Consider the following 17,868-nt stretch of genomic DNA (forward strand, 5'->3'; position numbering starts at 1 on the left):
CAGATGGAAAGATATATTATGTTCTTGAATTGGAAGAATAAATATCAAAATGACTATACCACCCAAGGCAATCTACAGATTCAGTGCAATCCCTATCACATTGCCAATGGCATTTTTCACAGAACTGGAACAAAAAAATTTTTTAATTTGTATGGAAACACAAAAGATTCTGTATATTCAAAGCAATCCTGAGAAACAAAGTGGAGCTGGAGGAATCAGGCTTCCTGACTTCAGAGTATAATACAAATCTACACTAATCAAAACAGTACGGTACTGGCACAAAAACAGAAATATAGATCAATGGAACAGGATAGAAAGCCCAGAAATAAACCCATGCACATATGGTCAATTAATCTATGACAAAAGAGGCAAGAATATACAATGGAGAAAAGACAATCCTTTAATAAGTGGTGCTGGGAAAACTGGACAGCTACATGTAAAAGAATGAAATTAGAACATTCTCTAACACTGTACACAAAAATAAACTCAAAAGGAATTAAAGACCTAAATGTAAGACTGGATACTATAAAACTCCTAGAGAAAAACAAAGAAAGAACACTTTTGACATAAATTGCAGCAATATCTTTTCCAGTCTGTCTCCTAGAGTAATGGAAATAAAAACAAAAATAAACAAATGGGACCTAATTAAACTCAAACGCTTTTGCACAGCAAAGGAAACCATAAACCAAACAAAAAGACAATCCATGGAATGGGAGAAAATATTTGCAATTGAAGTGACTGATGAGGGATTAATCTCCAAAATATACAAGCAGCTCATGAGCTTAATATCAAAAAAACAAATGACCCATTCAAAAAATGGGCAGAAGGTCTAAACAAACATTTCTCCAAAGAAGACATACATATGGCCAAAAGGCACATGAAAAGATGCTCAGTGTCACTAATTAATTAGAGAAATGCAAATCAAAACTGCAATGAGGTATCACCTCACACTGGTCAGAATGGTCATCATCAAAAAATTCTACAAACGATAAATGCTGGAGAGGGTGTGGAGAAAGAACCCTCCTACACTGTTGGTGGGAATGTAAATTGGTACAGCCACTAAGGAGAACAGTATGGAGGGTCCTTAAAAAACTAAAAATAGAACTATCATATGAACCAGCAATCCCACTTCTTGGCATATATCTGGAAAAAAATGTAATTCAAAAAGATACATGCACTATTTACAACAGCCAAGACATGCAGAAACCTAAATGCCCATTGACAGAGGAATGGATAAAGAACATGTGGTACCTATATACAATGGAATATTACTCAGCTATAAAAAAGAATGAAATAATGCCATTTGTAGCAATATGCATAGACCTAGAGATTATCATACTAAGTGAAGTAAGTCAGACACAGAAAGACAAATATCATATGATATCACATGTGGAGTCTAAAACAATGACACAAATGAACTTATTTACAAAACAGACACAGACTCACCAGACTTCAAAAACAAATTTATGGTTACCAAAGGGGAAAGGTCAGTAGGAGGGATAAATTAGGAGTTTGGGATTAACATATACACACTACGATATATAAAATAATCAACAAGGACCTACTGTATAGCACAGGGACCTCTACTCAATATTCTGTAATAACCTACATAGGAAAAGAATCTGAAAAAGAGTGGATATATGTATATGTATAATTGTATCACTTTGCTGTATACCTGAAACTAATACAACATTGTAAATCAACTATACTCCAATATAAAAAATTAAATTGAGAAAAATAACTAAGTTACGAAAATCTAGATACTGAAACCTAAATATCAATCACTTTTAATTATAAATATATGTTAACACTTCTCAAATACATGTTAATTTAATGGTTTATGAAATGGTGTATCAATTAATAGGTTTTTTCATGGAATGTAATGATCTTTTAATATTAGAAAATTTTATAATTGGTCCAACAAGAAGAAATATATAATAATCTCAATAAATTTTGAAAATCCACAAAGTTCAATATCTATTTTGATAATATCTCTTTACAACTAAAATGGATCACTATAACTTGATAAAAACATGGGCTATATGCTGACATCTAACATCATACTAACAGTGAATTATCAGAGGCTTTTTTATTACAATTAGATACTAAACAAGACTGACCACTCAAACTATTATTCTTTTCCTGTTATTACGGAATTATTAGTGTATGTTAAAAGATAGGAGTAAGAAATGGACATTTTAAGGATGAGAAAGGAGGACACCTAACTTGCTTTTTTATTGATAATATGATTGATATCACATTATGGTCATTAAGGGACAAGGAGAATGTCAGATTAGTTTAAGAAAAAGAGAGAGGTTGTTGGATTGGAATTGGAGTACATTCAGATTAGAGGCAGCCCTAATCCACTTTCCTCATGGATATTGTTTCTCTAACATTGAGCCTATGACTTTTATCTTTAGTGTCCATAAATAAGGAGACTCTAATTAGGTTGTTTAATCGCCATTTCAACGGGAGTATTCCTATCAGCAGCTCCTAGATCAGGTATTTTTTCTCTGGTCTAGTGGATATTTCTGTATTTCCTTAGAACAACTTTTAATTGTTTTCACATCAAAACAATATAAAACTATTTTAATTCTAAATCATTTGGATAGTGGAATCTGATTTTAGCACCTGATATGCATTCTGATTATGGCAAGGATGCCAAATTAAAGTGAAAGCAATTAAATTTGATGTCGTATTTGGTAATGGCAGACTAGTGTATTGAAGACCAAATTTCCTCCCCAAAACAACTTTAAAAATTAAGCAAATGTAAATGTATAAGTATATACTTTTTTGAATTTTGATAGTACCAGAGATGTACCAAAACAGCTGAAATTTGAGGGATCAATATAACTGAAGAGAAGTTATGATGACATTTGATACTGCTTTCTGCCTTAAGTCGTCCATTGATTTTTAACACAAAATCAGAAGCAGAGTAGTTAAAAATCAGAACAGTAAGTGGCATCTGAGCAGAAATGCTAATTGTCCTATAAGTCTGAGAGGACAAAAATTGGTGCTTAACACCACCAAAGAAGAGAGGATCTGGTAAGCACTTCAGATTTTTAGTTAGGACCTCAGAAGAGCTACATGCTAAGAGAGTAAGTATAAACTGGAAATAGACCAGCTATCATTAAAGGCTGATGGTCAGTTTCAAAGCAGCATAAATCTGATTGGATTAAGGTTATCTTTCATCTACCTTCATTGCTATATCTTCTCTGAAGAAAGAAAATATCACATAGGGTAAAATTATTTCTATAATTTGTTAAACAAAATGCTCAGAATTCAGTTTAAAAAAAGAATCAGGGATGCCAGGAGGCAATACCACATGATTGGAAAATAATAGGAAAATTAGAAAGCAATAGATCCATAGGAGATCCAGATATTGACATGGACTCGCATATAACTAATATGTTTAAGAAATTTGATGACTAAATGGACATTTTCAGGAGACTTGAAATCTATAAAAAAAAAACCACATTTGAGTTTTAGAACAGAAAACAAAAATAACCCAAATTAATAATTTAATGGATATGTATAAGAGCTATTAGATATAACAGAAGAGAGATTTGATGAAGATGGGTTGGAAGAAAATATCCAGACTTAAGTAGTGAGAAAAACATGACAGAAGATATAGAGAAGAGCATAAAAGACATGTAGCGAATGGTGGAAACATCTAATGCACAGAAGGAGAGGGAGGAGAGAATTAGGCAGATGCAATATTTAAAGATTATCCCAATCTGACACAAGCTTCCATCAAGCTACTGATTTAAGAAGAACTCTAAACTCCAAACAGGATAAATACAAAGAATTCCACAACAAAATATATAATGAAATAGCTGACCAAGACCAAAATAACAAAAGCAGCTAGAATAAAATGATATAGTCCTTCTAATTAGCAATACTAAAACTTAGAGCTAACCTCTCAGTGGAAGCTGAAGGACAAAGTCATGTGATCCTCAAAGCACTAGGAGAAAATATTTGTCAAGAATTCTACAGCCAGTAAAAATATTCTTTAAAAAAAAGGCTAAAGAAAGATACTTATAGACAATCAAAAAATTGGAGAATTCATCACCAGCACATTTAATAACAGTCCTTCAGGAAAAAGGACAATGAATCAAGCCAGAAGCAAGAGGGAGTGAAGATCAATAAGAAAAGGTAAATACCTAGAGACAAATGAAAATGAAAACATGATGATTCAAAACCTACAGTTTGCAGCAAAAGCAGTTCTAAGATGGAAGTTTATAGTGAGACAGGCTTACCTCAGGAAACAAGAAAAATCTCAAACAAACAACCTAACCTTATGCTTAAATCAACTAAAGAAAGAAGAACAAACAAAACCCAAAGTTAGTAGTGGAAAGAAATCATAAGGATCAGAGCATAAATAAATGAAATACAGAAGAAAACAATAGAAAAGATCAAAGAAATTAAAAGCTGGTTCTTTGAAAAGATAAACAAAATTGATAATCCTTTAGCCAGACTCATCAGGAAAAAAAGGGAGAGGGCCCAAATCAATAAAATCAGAAATAAAAAAGAAGTTACAACTAACACCACAGCAATACAAAGAAAGGATCATAAGATACTACTATGAGCAACTATACTCCAATAAAATGGACAACCTAGAAGAAATGGACAAATCTTTAGAAATGTACAATCTTCCAAGACTGAAGCAGGAAGAAATAGAAAATATGAATAGACCAATTATCAGTACTGATTGAATCAGGGATTATAAAACACCCAACAAGCAAAAGTCCAGGAATAGATGACTTCACAGGTGAATTCTACCAAACATTTTGAGAAGAGTTAATACCTATCCTTCTGAAACTATTCCAAAAAACTGCAGAGGAAGGAACATTTCTGAACTCATTCTATGAGTGCACCATCACCCTGATACCAAAACAAGACAAAGATATCACCAAAAAAGGAAAATTACAGGCCAATATCACTTATGAACATAGATGCAAAAATACTCAACAAAATACTAGCAAATGGACTCCAACAATACATTCAAAGGATCATACACCATAATCAACTGGGATTTATCCCAGGGATGCAAGTATTTTTCAATATCTGCTAATCAATCAATGTGATAACAAATTAAAGAATAATATTAACATTAACAAAATGAAGAATAAAAGCCATATGATCATCTCAATAGGTGAAGAAAAAGCTATTGATACAATTTAACATAAATTTATGATAAAAACTTTCCAGAAAGTGGGCTTAGAGGGAACGTACCTCAACATAATAAAGGCCATATATGACAAACCCACAGATAAGATCATATTCCACAGTGAAAGGCTGAAAGCATGTCCCCTAAGATTAGGAACAATACCAGGATGCCCACTCTCACCACTTTTATTCAACACAGTTTTGGAAGTTCTAGCCACAGCAATCAGAGAAGAAAAAGAAATAAAGGGAATCTAACATGGAAAAGAAAAGGTAAAATTGTCACTGTTTGCAGATGACATGATGCTATACATAGAAAATCCTGAAGATGCTACCAGAAAACTACTAGAACTCATTAATGAACTCAGTAAAGTTGCTGGATACAAAATTAATATATAGAAATCTCCTGATTTTCTATATACTAACAACAAAAAAGGAAGAGAACTTAAGGAAACAATCCCATTTACCATCACAGCAAAAATAATAAAATACCTAGGAATAAACCTACTTAGGGAGCAAAAGACCTGTACTCTGAAAACTATAAGATACTGGTAAAATAAATTGAAGACAAAACAACAGATGGAAATATATACCATGTTCTTGAATTGGAAGAATCAATATTGTTAAAATGACCATACTACCCAAGGTAATCTACAGAATCAATGCAATCTCTGTCAAATTACCAAGGGCATTTTTCACAGAACTAGAACAAATATTTTTTTTAATTTGTACGGAAACACAAAAGACCCCAAATAGCCAAAACGATCTTGAGAAAGAAGAATGAAACTGGAGGAATCATGCGCCCTGACTTCAGACTATACTACAGAGCTACAGTAATCAAAACAGTATGGTTCTGGCACAAACACAGACATATAAATCAGTGGAACATGATGGAAAGCCCAGAAATAAACCCACACACTTATGGTCAATTAATTTACAACAAAGGAGGCAAGAATATACAATGGGAAAAAGACAGTCTCTTTAATAAGTGGTGCTGGGAAAACTGGATATGTAAAAGAATGAAATTAGAACATTCTCTAACACCATATACAAAAATAAACTAAAAATGGATTAAAGATCTAAATATAAGACCAGATACTATAAAGCTCCTAGAGGAAAACATAGGCAGAATGCTCTTTGACATAAATTGTAGCAATATTTTTTTGGATCTCTTAGAATAATGGAAATAAAAACAAAAATAAACAAATGGGACCTAATTAAACTTAAAAGTTTTTGTACAGCAAAGAAACTGTAAACAAAATGAAAAGGCAACCTACAAATTAGGAGAAAATATTTGCAAATGATGTGACCGACAAGGGATTAATTTCCAAACTATCCAAACAGCCCATATAGCTTAATATCACAAACAAAACAACCCAATCTAAAGATGGCCAGAAGACCTAAACAGACATTTCTCCAAAGAAGACATACAGATGGCAAACAGGCACATGAAAAGATGCTCAATATTGCTAATTATTAGAGAAGTGCAAATCAAAACTACAATGAGGTATCACCTCACAGCAGTCAGAATGGCCATCATTAAAAAGTCTACCAATAATAAATGGTAGAAAGGGTATGGAGAATAAGGAACCAACCTACACTGCTGGTAGGAATGTAAATTGGTGCAGTCATTATAGAGAACAGTATGGATGTTCCTCAAAAAACTAAATATAGAGTTACCATATGATCCTGCAATCCCACTCCTGGGCACATATCTGGAGAAAACTCTAATTCAAAAAGATACATGCACCTCAGTGTTTATAGCAGCACTATTTACAATAGCCAAGACGTGGAAGCAACCTAAATGTCCATTGACAGATGAATGGATAAAGAAGGTGTGGTGTATATAAGTATATATAATGCAATATTACTCAGCCATAAAAAAGAATGAAACAATGCCCATTTCTTCCAGGTTGTCCATTTTATTGGCATATAGTTGCTTGTAGTAATCTCTCATGATCCTTTGTATTTCTGCAGTGTCAGTTGTTACTTCTCCTTTTTCATTTCTAATTCTATTGATTTGAGTCCTCTTTTTTTTCATGATGAGTCTGGCTAATGGTTTATCAATTTTGTTTATCTTCTAAAAGAACCAGCTTTTAGTTTTATTGATCTTTGCTATCGTTTCCGTCATTTCTTTTTCATTTATTTCTGATCTGATCTTTATGATTTCTTTCCTTCTGCTAACTTTGGGGTTTTTTTGTTCTTCTTTCCCTAATTGCTTTAGGTTTAAGGTTAGGTTGTTTATTTGAGATGTTTCTTGTTTCTTAAGGTAGGAGCGTATTGCTATAAACTTCCCTCTTAGAACTGCTTTTGCTGCATCCCATAAGTTTTGGGTCGTCGTGTTTTCATTGTCATTTGTTTCTAGGTATTTTTTGATTTCCTCTTTGATTTCTTCAGTGATCTCTTGGTTATTAAGTAGTGTATTGTTTAGCCTCCATGTGTTTGTATTTTTTACAGATTTTTTTTTCCTGTAATTGATATCTAGTCTCATAGCATTGTGGTCGGAAAAGATACCTGATACAATTTCAATTTTCTTAAATTTATCAGGGCTTGATTTGTGACCCAAGATGTGATCTATCCTGGAGAATGTTCTGTGTTCACTTGAGAAGAAAGTGTATTCTGCCACTTTCAGGTGGAATGTCCTATAAATATCAATTAAATCTATCTGGTCTATTGTGTCATTTAAAGCTTGTGTTTCCTTATTTATTTTCTGTCTGGATGATCTGTCCGTTGGTGAAAGTGGGGTGTTAAAGTCCCCCAGTATTACTGTGTTACTGTCAGTTTCCCCTTTTATGAACATTGGCATTTGCCTTATGTGTTGAGGTGCTCCTATGCTGGGTGCATAAATATTTATAATTGTTATATCTTTTCTTGGACTGATCCCTTGATCATTATGTAGTTTCCTTCCTTATCTCTTGTAACAGTCTTTATTTTAAAGTCTATTTTATCTGATATGAGTATTGCTACTCCATCTTTCTTTTGATTTCCATTTGCGTGTAAAATCTTTTTCCATCCCCATAGTTTCAGTCTGTACATGTCCCTAGATCTGAAGTGGGTCTCTTGTAGACAGCATATATATGGGTCTTGTTCTTGTATCCATGTAGCCAGTCTGTGTCTTTTGTTTGAAGCACTTAATGCATTTACATTCAAGGTAATTATTGATATGTGTGTTCCTATTACCAATTTCTTAATTGTTTTGGGTTTGTTCTTATGGGTCTTTTTCTTCTCTTGTGTTTCCTGCCTAGAAAAGTTCCTTTAGCTTTTGTTGTAAAGCTGGTTTGGTGGTGCTGAATTCTCTTAGCTTTTGCTTGTCTGTAAAGCTTTTGATTTCTCCATTGAATCTGAATGAGATCATTTCTGGGTAGAGTAATCTTGGTTGTAGTTTTTTCTCCTTCATCACTTTAAATATGTCCTGCCACTCTCTTCTGGCTTGCAGAGTTTCTGCTGAAAGATCAGCTGTTATTCTTATGGGGATTCCCTTGTGTGTTATTTGTTGTTTTTCCCTTGCTGCTTTTAATATTTTTTCTTTGTATTTAATTTTTGATATTGATTAATATGTGTCTTGTATTATGTGTCTTGTAATATGTGTCTTGTTTCTCCTTGTATTTATCCTGTATGGGACTCTCTGTGCTTCCTGGACTTGTGAAACAATGCCATTTGCAACAACATGGATAGACCTAGAGAGTATCATTTTAAGGGAAGTAAGTTAGAGGAAGACAAATATCGTATGACATCACTTGTATGTGGAATCTAAAATATGATGCAAATGAACTTATTTACAAAACAGGAAAAGACTCACAGACAGAAAACAAATTTACAGTTACCAGAGGGGAGAGTGGGGAGAGTGGGGCAGGGAGGGATAAATTAGGAGTTTGAGATTAACGTGCACATACTTCTATATCTAAAATAAGTAAACAGCAAGGACCTACTGTATAGCACAGGGAACTGTACTCAATATCTTGTAATAACCTATAAAATGGAAAAGAATCTAAAAAGGAATATCTATACATATATATAAATAACTGAATTAGTTTGCTGTACACTTGAAACTAATACAACATTGAAAATCAACTATACTTCAATAAAAAAATAAAAGATAAATACATGGGTAAATTTGAAAGAATATTGACTGCATGAAATAACAACAGTAATAATAAAATAACAACAATATCTTGTACTCCAATAAAGATGTTAAAAAAACAACAATATCTTGTGGTATTATATATATGTATATATATACAGTTATCTACATACAGAAGTTATATACATATGTATATATATATACAGTTGATCTTGAATCAAGAGAGAGTTGGGGCACTGACCCTCCGTGGAGTGGAAAATCCACATATAACTTATAGTCAGCCCTACATATATGCAGTTGGGTTCCTCCACATCTGCTGTCCCACATCCCTGGATCAACCAACTACAGATTGCTTAGTACTGTAGAATTTCCTATTGAAAAAAATCCATGTATAAGTGGACCCACATAGTTCAAACCCATGTTGTTCAAGGTTCAACTGTTTATAAATAATATATATAATCAAAATATATGCTAGCTGTAGAATAAAAGGCAAAAAAAAAAAGAAATGCAGTTAAAAGGTTCTAGGGTCCTTCTGCTATTTAGAAAGTAACAGAAGTACTACTCTACATTAGACTTGAATAAAACAAGAACACATGTTATTTCTGGAGCCACTCCTAAAAATAGTGAAAAAAATTTATATCTAACAAGTTAGTAAAGGGGAAAAATAGAATAATAAAAATTCTTAGTAAATTGAAAGCAAGGAAATAAAAGGATAGAAAAAGGAACGTAGAACATATGGAACTTAAAGAAAACAGTCAGATAGTCAACTTAAACCAGAATGTATGAATAATTATATTAAGTGTTAATCTACTGAACACTCCAATTAAAAGATAAAGATGATCATATTGGATTAAAAAACAAAACTCCAGTATATGCTACTTATAAGGGACATGTTTGAAATATAAAGACACTTAGAATGACATTAAAAGGATGGAAAATTATATATCAAGCAACACTAACCTAAAGGAAGTTGGTGAAACTATATTAATAACAAAGTAGAATTAAAGCAAAAAAAATTTACTGGAGATAAGACACATTTAACAATGATAGAGGAGTCTATCCAATAAGATCATATAAAAATGCTAATTGTAAGCACATGTGGATTAGATCATTGTTCAGCAAATACCTACTACTTAACCCTTCCTCACCACCTCCATAGAGAAATACACTTCTCTATTCCATTGAAGTTCGGCTTGTCCATGGGAATGAATTGCTTTGTCCAATGGAATGTAAATAGAAGTGCCAGATTGCCAGCTCTGAGCATGGGCCTTAAGAGGGAATGCATATTTCCATTTGTCTTTCTGAGAGTTTCTAACCTCCATGATGAAACTAATAGCCCCAGGAAGGCACTGCCCCTTCAACCTAAGCCCCAGAATGAGACATTTGGAATAGATAACAGCCAGGAACCAAGTCCAGCCAATCTGCAGCTGTGCTACCTCAGCTGATCTGTATGCCCATGAGTGAGAACTAACTAAGTAGTTACTGCTGTATGCCACTAAGATTTTGTGGATGCTTGTTGTGCAACAACAAATGACTGATAGATCACCTAATAACAAAACTTCAATATATATACATATATATATAAAGTAAAAATGTAACTAAAAAAAGAAATAGACAAACCCCACCCTTAATAGCCATCTGATAGAAAAGTAGACCAAAACCCAGTAAGTATGTGAAAGATTGGAAAAGAATGAGTAACATCTTGACTTCATTGACATACACAAATCATTGTAGCTCACAACTGCAGAATGCTCACTGTTTTCATTCTTATGCACAGGAAACATTTTCTAAAGTTCACCATAAGCCAGGACACTGCTATATTTGAAATAGATAACCATCAAGAACCTACTGTATAGTGCAGGGAACACTGCTCAATACTCTGTAATAACCTAAATGGGAAAAGAATTTGAAAAAGAATAGATACATGTATATGTAAAACTGAATCACTCTGTGTACACCTGAAACTAACACAACATTGTTAATCAATTATACTCCAAGATAAAATAAAAATATTTTAAAAATCTAAATAAATTTCCAATGGATTGAAATCATACAGAGCATGATGGTCTCTAATTTAAGTACAAATCAATAAAAATAGCTAGAAAACCTTAAATGTTTGGTGAAAAAGCAATATAATTACATGTAACCCACAGATCAGAGAAGGAATAACAATGGAAGTTAATTTGATATGTTAAGCACTCTGGCGGCCATTAGGTTTGCATGTTCAATGTAGAAACCCTACAATAATCCTCTCCCATTGTTTTATTAATGATTAATTATTTTCCTAATTACTAGTTAGAATGTGTTCCTCTGTTACAGTGCTAATTTACAGTTAAAAGACTTTTCCACAGTGAGGGGATATTTTAATTGTTATAGGCAATCGAGAGAAAATACTGATGACTATTCATTTCTTGGGTGAAGTGAAGGGTGAAAGACATCACAGTGCAGTAAAAAATAAAGGTAATTAGCAGTAACTGCATTATTAAATATGAATGAAAGTCTTTTAATTAAACAATGTTTATTCAGTATTTCACTGAAATAACATTAAACTATTTAATCAAAATAGCACATTGGAGATAAAAAGAGTCAATTGTTAAAAATAATGATAATTACAGTGACTCAAATGATAAACCATTATGCTCAGAATCAAATGAATAAAATTGGCCAAACAAAGCAAGCAAATACAGCAAATGATAGTATCCATCCCATTAAGGTAGTTACTTGGAGTTTTATGAGTCGTAATATTGTACATGTTTAATTTATATGTTTGATTTGGTTTCACAGTATTATATGTTATAAAGGTAAGGAAGTTATGTTTCCTCTTGTTTGAACATATTTTTAAATGTTATAATAAAATAATGCAGGAAAAGCTTGATAATATTGAAAGATTTTTTTATTTAAATGGGTATATACACTTTTTGGGTTAGAGAAACAACACCGTGAAAATGAGTGTGTGTGTGTGTGTGTGTGTGTGTAATAAATACTTGTGAAATAACAAATACATAGTATATGTAATATGTACATTATATATATTGGTCTGCCCCCATGTTTCTACCAAAATTTTGTTTTTGACCCCAATTACTGATATAAGGCTCTTAAACACTTATCCATGGGGAATAAGTTCCAGGAATTCCAGTGGATGCCTGAAACCCCAGATAGTACTGAACCCTAAATATACAGTTGACCCTTGAACAATACGGTTTGAACTGTAGTGGTCCACTTATACGAGAATTAGTTTTCAATAAATATGTATTATAGTACTAGAAAATCTGCAGTTGATTCGTTGAATCCATGGATTTGGTACTGCAGATATGCAAGGCTGATGCAGATTTTTTTTACTCTGTCGGGTCCATGCCCCTAGTCCCTGCATTGTTCAAGGGTCAACTGTACTATGATTTTTCCTATACTAATGGGCTGGTAGTGTATACAGCATGGACAAGCTTGACAAAGGCATGATTCATGTTCTGGCTGGTACAGAGCAGAATGGCACGAGATTTCATAATGCTACTCAGAAAGGTGTGCAGTTAAAAACTTATGAATTGTTTATTTGTGGAACTTTCCATGTAGTATTTTTGGACCACAGTTTAATGTGGGTCACTGAAACCATGAAAAGTGAAACCACAGATAAGGGAGGATGACTGTAATTTCTTGAGCAATAAGAGTCTCTGATACAGAGCTCCTAAATCTCTTACAATTTCCTGACTCATAGGAGTGTCAACTCTTGGTGGGCTCCTGGATGAGGGATGGTCATTAGACCAAACCATGATTAGAAGCTTGTAACTTTCAGCCCTACCTACCCAATCCTCTGGAGAAGAGAGAGGGGCTGGAAAATGAGTTAACTGATCATGCCTACATGATGCAGTCTCCATAAAAATTCCTAAAGTATGGGGTTTAGAGAGCTTTCAGCTAACTAAACTTGTGGAGATGCCTGTGGGTGGCCTCCAGAAGGGCATGGAAGCTCTGTGCCACTTTCCACATGCTTTGCCCAATGCATTTATTTCATCTGCCTATTCCTGAGTTGTATTCTCTTATAATAAACAAGTAATCTAGTGAGCAAAATGTCTTCCTGAGTTCTGTGAACTGCTCTAGCAAATTATCAAATCCAAGGAGGGGGTCATGGGAATCCCTGATTTATAGCTGGTGGGTCAGAAGCACAGGTGACAACCTGGATTGTGATTGATATCTGAAGTCTGGGTGGAGGGCAGTCGTGTGGGACTGAGCCCTTAAACTTTGGGGTCTGTGCTAACCAGGTAGATAGTATCAGAATTGAATTGAATTGTAGGACAGCTGACTGGTGTCAGAATTGGTCAGTGTGGGGAAAAACCCACACATCTGGTCACAGAAGCGTGAGCGTAAGAGTAAAGGAAAACACCAAGCATTTTCCCAGGACACTACTAGTACATATATATTTGTCAGTGTATCAGAAATATCATGTATATGGTATCATTGTTTTCACTATTATATATTCTGTTTTCCAGTAACAATCACTGGAAATACAATCACAATAACAGAAAAATAGATTCCATTTATATAATCTATAAAAAAACACTAAGACTAATCCTGAACAAGAAACATGTGGAATCAGTATGAAGAAAAAACACCTATTTCTGTCCTAAGTAGAAGATCTCAGTGAGTAGAGAATTTCACTTTTCTGGATCAGAATACTGAATATTGCAAAATATTCTCAGGCACTGACATCAGTGGTAGTGGTTTAGGGCCATTTCAATACCTCCCATTCAACTGCTCTTGGAAGTTTATGGAACTTGGGAGGACATGATTAGAGAACCAATAAACACTCCTGGGGTTTCCTGTAAATGAAGGCAGGTCATAAGGGAGGGAACACATATCTAATAGTAGCTCATGAAAGCAAGCATCCCTCTGCCAAATCCTTCCAAATAGTTTATGGGACTCCATCTTTCATGCCCAGGTATGGCCAGGAGCAATGTGGATATCATGTTAAACAATTTGAGCTGGTGATTCTACTTCTGGGACTCTTTTTAAAGCAAAGAACCTAAAATACAGACCAGTATTTAGGCACAAAGATGTCAAGAACAATATTACTTGTAACAGAAAAACCTGACAAAAAGTCTAATAGTTCCATAATTATGAAAGAGTTCACATTAACCCAAATCAAATTAAAGCATGCCAGATTCTTGCTTTTCCCTCATTCATCAGATCGAATGGGTTATCAAGTTGTCTTAATTCCACTTTCTAAATATTTCTCAGATGTTGGCTTCTTAAAGATGAAGTTCTAGGGAAATCAGATATTCTAAATAAGATATGTGGCTGGTTATGTTCTTTACCAAGACCCTTTATCTCTGAAGGAGTAAATTTGTTACCTCCAAAATAAATAAGGAGCTGACACCAAAGGATTAATTTCTATTTTTGAAAAAATTAGTATGAGTATTGTAATTCAATATAATGCAGTTATTGATTTTTTTGTTTAATTAAATTGTTTTATTGAAAACGAGGTTCTGATACATCTGATACATCTTCCTTACCTTCCTTACCTTTCAGTATAAAATACTAAAAATGTCAGTGACAAATTTGGAAGCCAGAGACACCTGGGCCAGAAATTGGGGTGGTAGGATTAGAAAGTATCAAGAATTACTGACTGAGGAGATGACTTCTACTTCTGACAATATAGTACACTAATTGACTCAAACAATGTTTTTGGTTTAAATAACTAACAAGCTGAATTTTAAAAAATTAATGTGTTGCCAAGATGACATTTTTAGCTCTTCACAGTTCACAAATGAAGTGAAAGCAGAAATCCTAGAAGTTAAGCATCTACCCAAACCAGCTAGATGCAAGGGCAGGAGATAAAACGTAGAGACCATCTAGGCTAGTGAGTCTAATAGGAAAATTCTAATAGAAATGATCCTAATAGGAGAACTCCAACAGGGAGAATGTTACACTTTCACTGGAATGAATCCAGAAGCATTATAGCCTAGCAGTTAAGAGCATAGATTCTGGGTCCAAACTGCCTGGGTTTAAATCCCAGCTCTTCCAATGACCTTGAAGAAGGCACTTTCCCTCCCTTTGCATCAGTTTCTTTATCTGTAAAATAAGGATAATAATGTAACTATCTCATATGGTTGTTCAGAGCATTAAATTAGTTAATATATATTAAAGATCTTAGAGACGGGGAGTGGAGACAAGATGGCAGAGTACAGGGACATAAGCTCAACTCTTCTTATGAACACACCAAAATCACAACTAACTGCTGAACAACCATCAACTAAAAACAACAGAACCTAACAAAAAAGATACTCAACATCCAAAGACAAAGAAGAAGCCACAATGAAATGGTAGGATGGGTACAATCACAATAAATCAAATCCATTACCTGTTGGGTGGGGCACCGACAAACTGGAAAATAATTATATCATTTCATCCCACAGGAGTGAAGTTCTGAGCCCCACATCAGGCTCCCCAACCTGGGGGTTTGGCAGTGGGAGGAGGAGCCCCCAGAGCATTTGGATTTGAAGGTCAGCAGGGTTTGATTGCAGGAGTTCCACAGGACTGGGGGAAATGATATTCCACTCTTGGAGGGTGCACACAAGGATTCATATGACTAGAACCCAGGGGAAAAAGCACTGACCTCATAGGAGCATGGACCAGACCTACCTGTTGGTATTGGAAGGTCTCCTGCAGAGGTGGGGGGCAGTTATGGTGCACTGTGGGGACAAACACACTGGTGGCAGTAGTTCTGGGGAGTACTCATTGGCATCAGCCCTCCTGGAGGCTGCCATTTTCTCACCAAGTCCTGGCCCCACCCAACAACCTGTAAGCTCCAGTGCTGGGACACCTCAGGCCAAACAACCAACAGGGTGGGAACATAGCACCAGCCATCAGAGACAGGCTGCCTAAACTATTCCTGAGCCCACAGCTACCCACTAGACACATGCCTTGACACGGCCCTGCCCAGAAGAGGGACAAGACCCAGTTCCACCCAACAGTGGGCAGGAACCAGTCCCTTCCACCAGGAAGCCTGCACAAGCCTCTTAACCCAGCCTCATCCATCATGGGGCAGACAGCAGAAGCAGGAAGAACTACAACCCTGCAGCCTGTTAAATGGAAACTACAGTCACAGAAAGGTAGGCAAGAAGAGATGGCAGAGGAGTATGTCCCAGATGAAGGAACAAGATAAAACCTCAGAAGAACAACTAAGTGAAGTGGGGATAGGCAATCTACCTGAAAAAGAATTCAGAGTAATGAGAGCAAAGATGATCCAAGATTTCGGAAAAAGAATGGAGGCACAGACCGAGAAGATACAAGAAATGTTTAACCAAGAGCTAGAAAGTCTAAAGAACAAACAGAAAGAGATAAACAATACAATAACTGAAATGAAAAATACACTAGAAGAAATCAATAGCAGAATAAATCAGGCAGAAGAACAGATGAGTGAGCTGGAAGACGGAATGGTGAAAATCACTGCTACAGAACAGACTAAAGAAAAAAGAAAGGAAAGAAATGAGGACAGTATAAGAGGCTTCTGTGACAACATTAAATAAAACAACATCCACATTAATAGGGGTTCCAGAAGGAGAAGAGAAAGAAAGGGATTGAGAAAACACTTGAAAAGATAATAAGCAAAAACTTCCCTAACATGGGAAAGGAAACAGTCACACGAGTCTAGGAAGTGCAGAGAGCCCCATACAGGATAAAGTCAAGGAGGAACTTGCCAAGACATTTATTAATCAAAAATTAAAGACAAAGAGAAAATATTAAAAGCAGCAAGGGAAAAGCAACAAATAATATACAGGGGAATTCCCATAAGATTATCAGCTGATTTTTCAGTAGAAACTGTGCAGTACAGAAGGGAGTGGCATGATACATTTAAAGTGATGAAAGGGAAAAAACTACAACCAGGAAGATTCTACCCAGCAAGGCTCTCATTCAGATTTGATGGAGAAATCAAAAACATTGCATGCAAGCAAGGCTAAGAGAATTCAGCACACCTAAACAGCTTTGCAACAAATGCTAAAGGAACTTCTCTAGGCAGAAAAAGTAAAGCCCACAACTAGAAACAAGAAAATTACAAATGGGAAAGCTCACTGAAAAAGGCAAAAATACACTAAATGTAGGAAATCATCCACACACAAATATGATATTGAAACTAGAAATCATGAGAAAAGGAGAGTACAAATGCAGGATATTAGAAATGTATCTGAAATTAAAAGACCATCAACTTAAAAAAATATTGTTTATATATAGACTGCTATATCAAAACCTCATGGTTACTGTAAACCAAAAATTTACGATAAATACACACACAAAAAAAGAAAAGGAAATCCAAACACAACCCTAAAGTTAGTCATCAAATCACAAGAGAAGAGAACAAAAGAGGAAGGGAAGAAAAAGAACTTACAAAAACAAATCCAAATCAATTAACAAAATTGCAATAAGGACATACATATCAATAATTACCTTAAAATTAAATAGATTACATATTCTAACCAAAAGACATAGACTGGTTGAATGAATACAATAACAAGACACATATAAATGCTGTCTACAAGAGACCCACTTCAGACCTAGGCACACATACAGACTGAAAGTGAGGGGAAACGGACATTCCATGCAAATGGAAATCAAAAGAAAGCTGGAGTAGCAAT

At 34.7% G+C, this 17,868-nt stretch overlaps 1 long non-coding RNA gene across 1 annotated transcript in view; it reads left to right on the plus strand.

Moving 5' to 3' along the window:
- Window positions 1–17,868, plus strand: part of LOC137202823 (uncharacterized) — a 48,002-nt gene that overhangs the window by 16,726 nt on the left and 13,408 nt on the right. Inside the window, exon 2 of the long non-coding RNA XR_010932799.1 lies at window positions 15,652–15,738. This is a non-coding gene — a long non-coding RNA (uncharacterized lncRNA). The remainder of the gene's footprint in view (window positions 1–15,651; window positions 15,739–17,868) is intronic.

Source organism: Pseudorca crassidens, chromosome 11 (genome assembly GCF_039906515.1).
Source record: "Pseudorca crassidens isolate mPseCra1 chromosome 11, mPseCra1.hap1, whole genome shotgun sequence".
Taxonomy (NCBI): Eukaryota; Metazoa; Chordata; class Mammalia; order Artiodactyla; family Delphinidae; genus Pseudorca; species Pseudorca crassidens.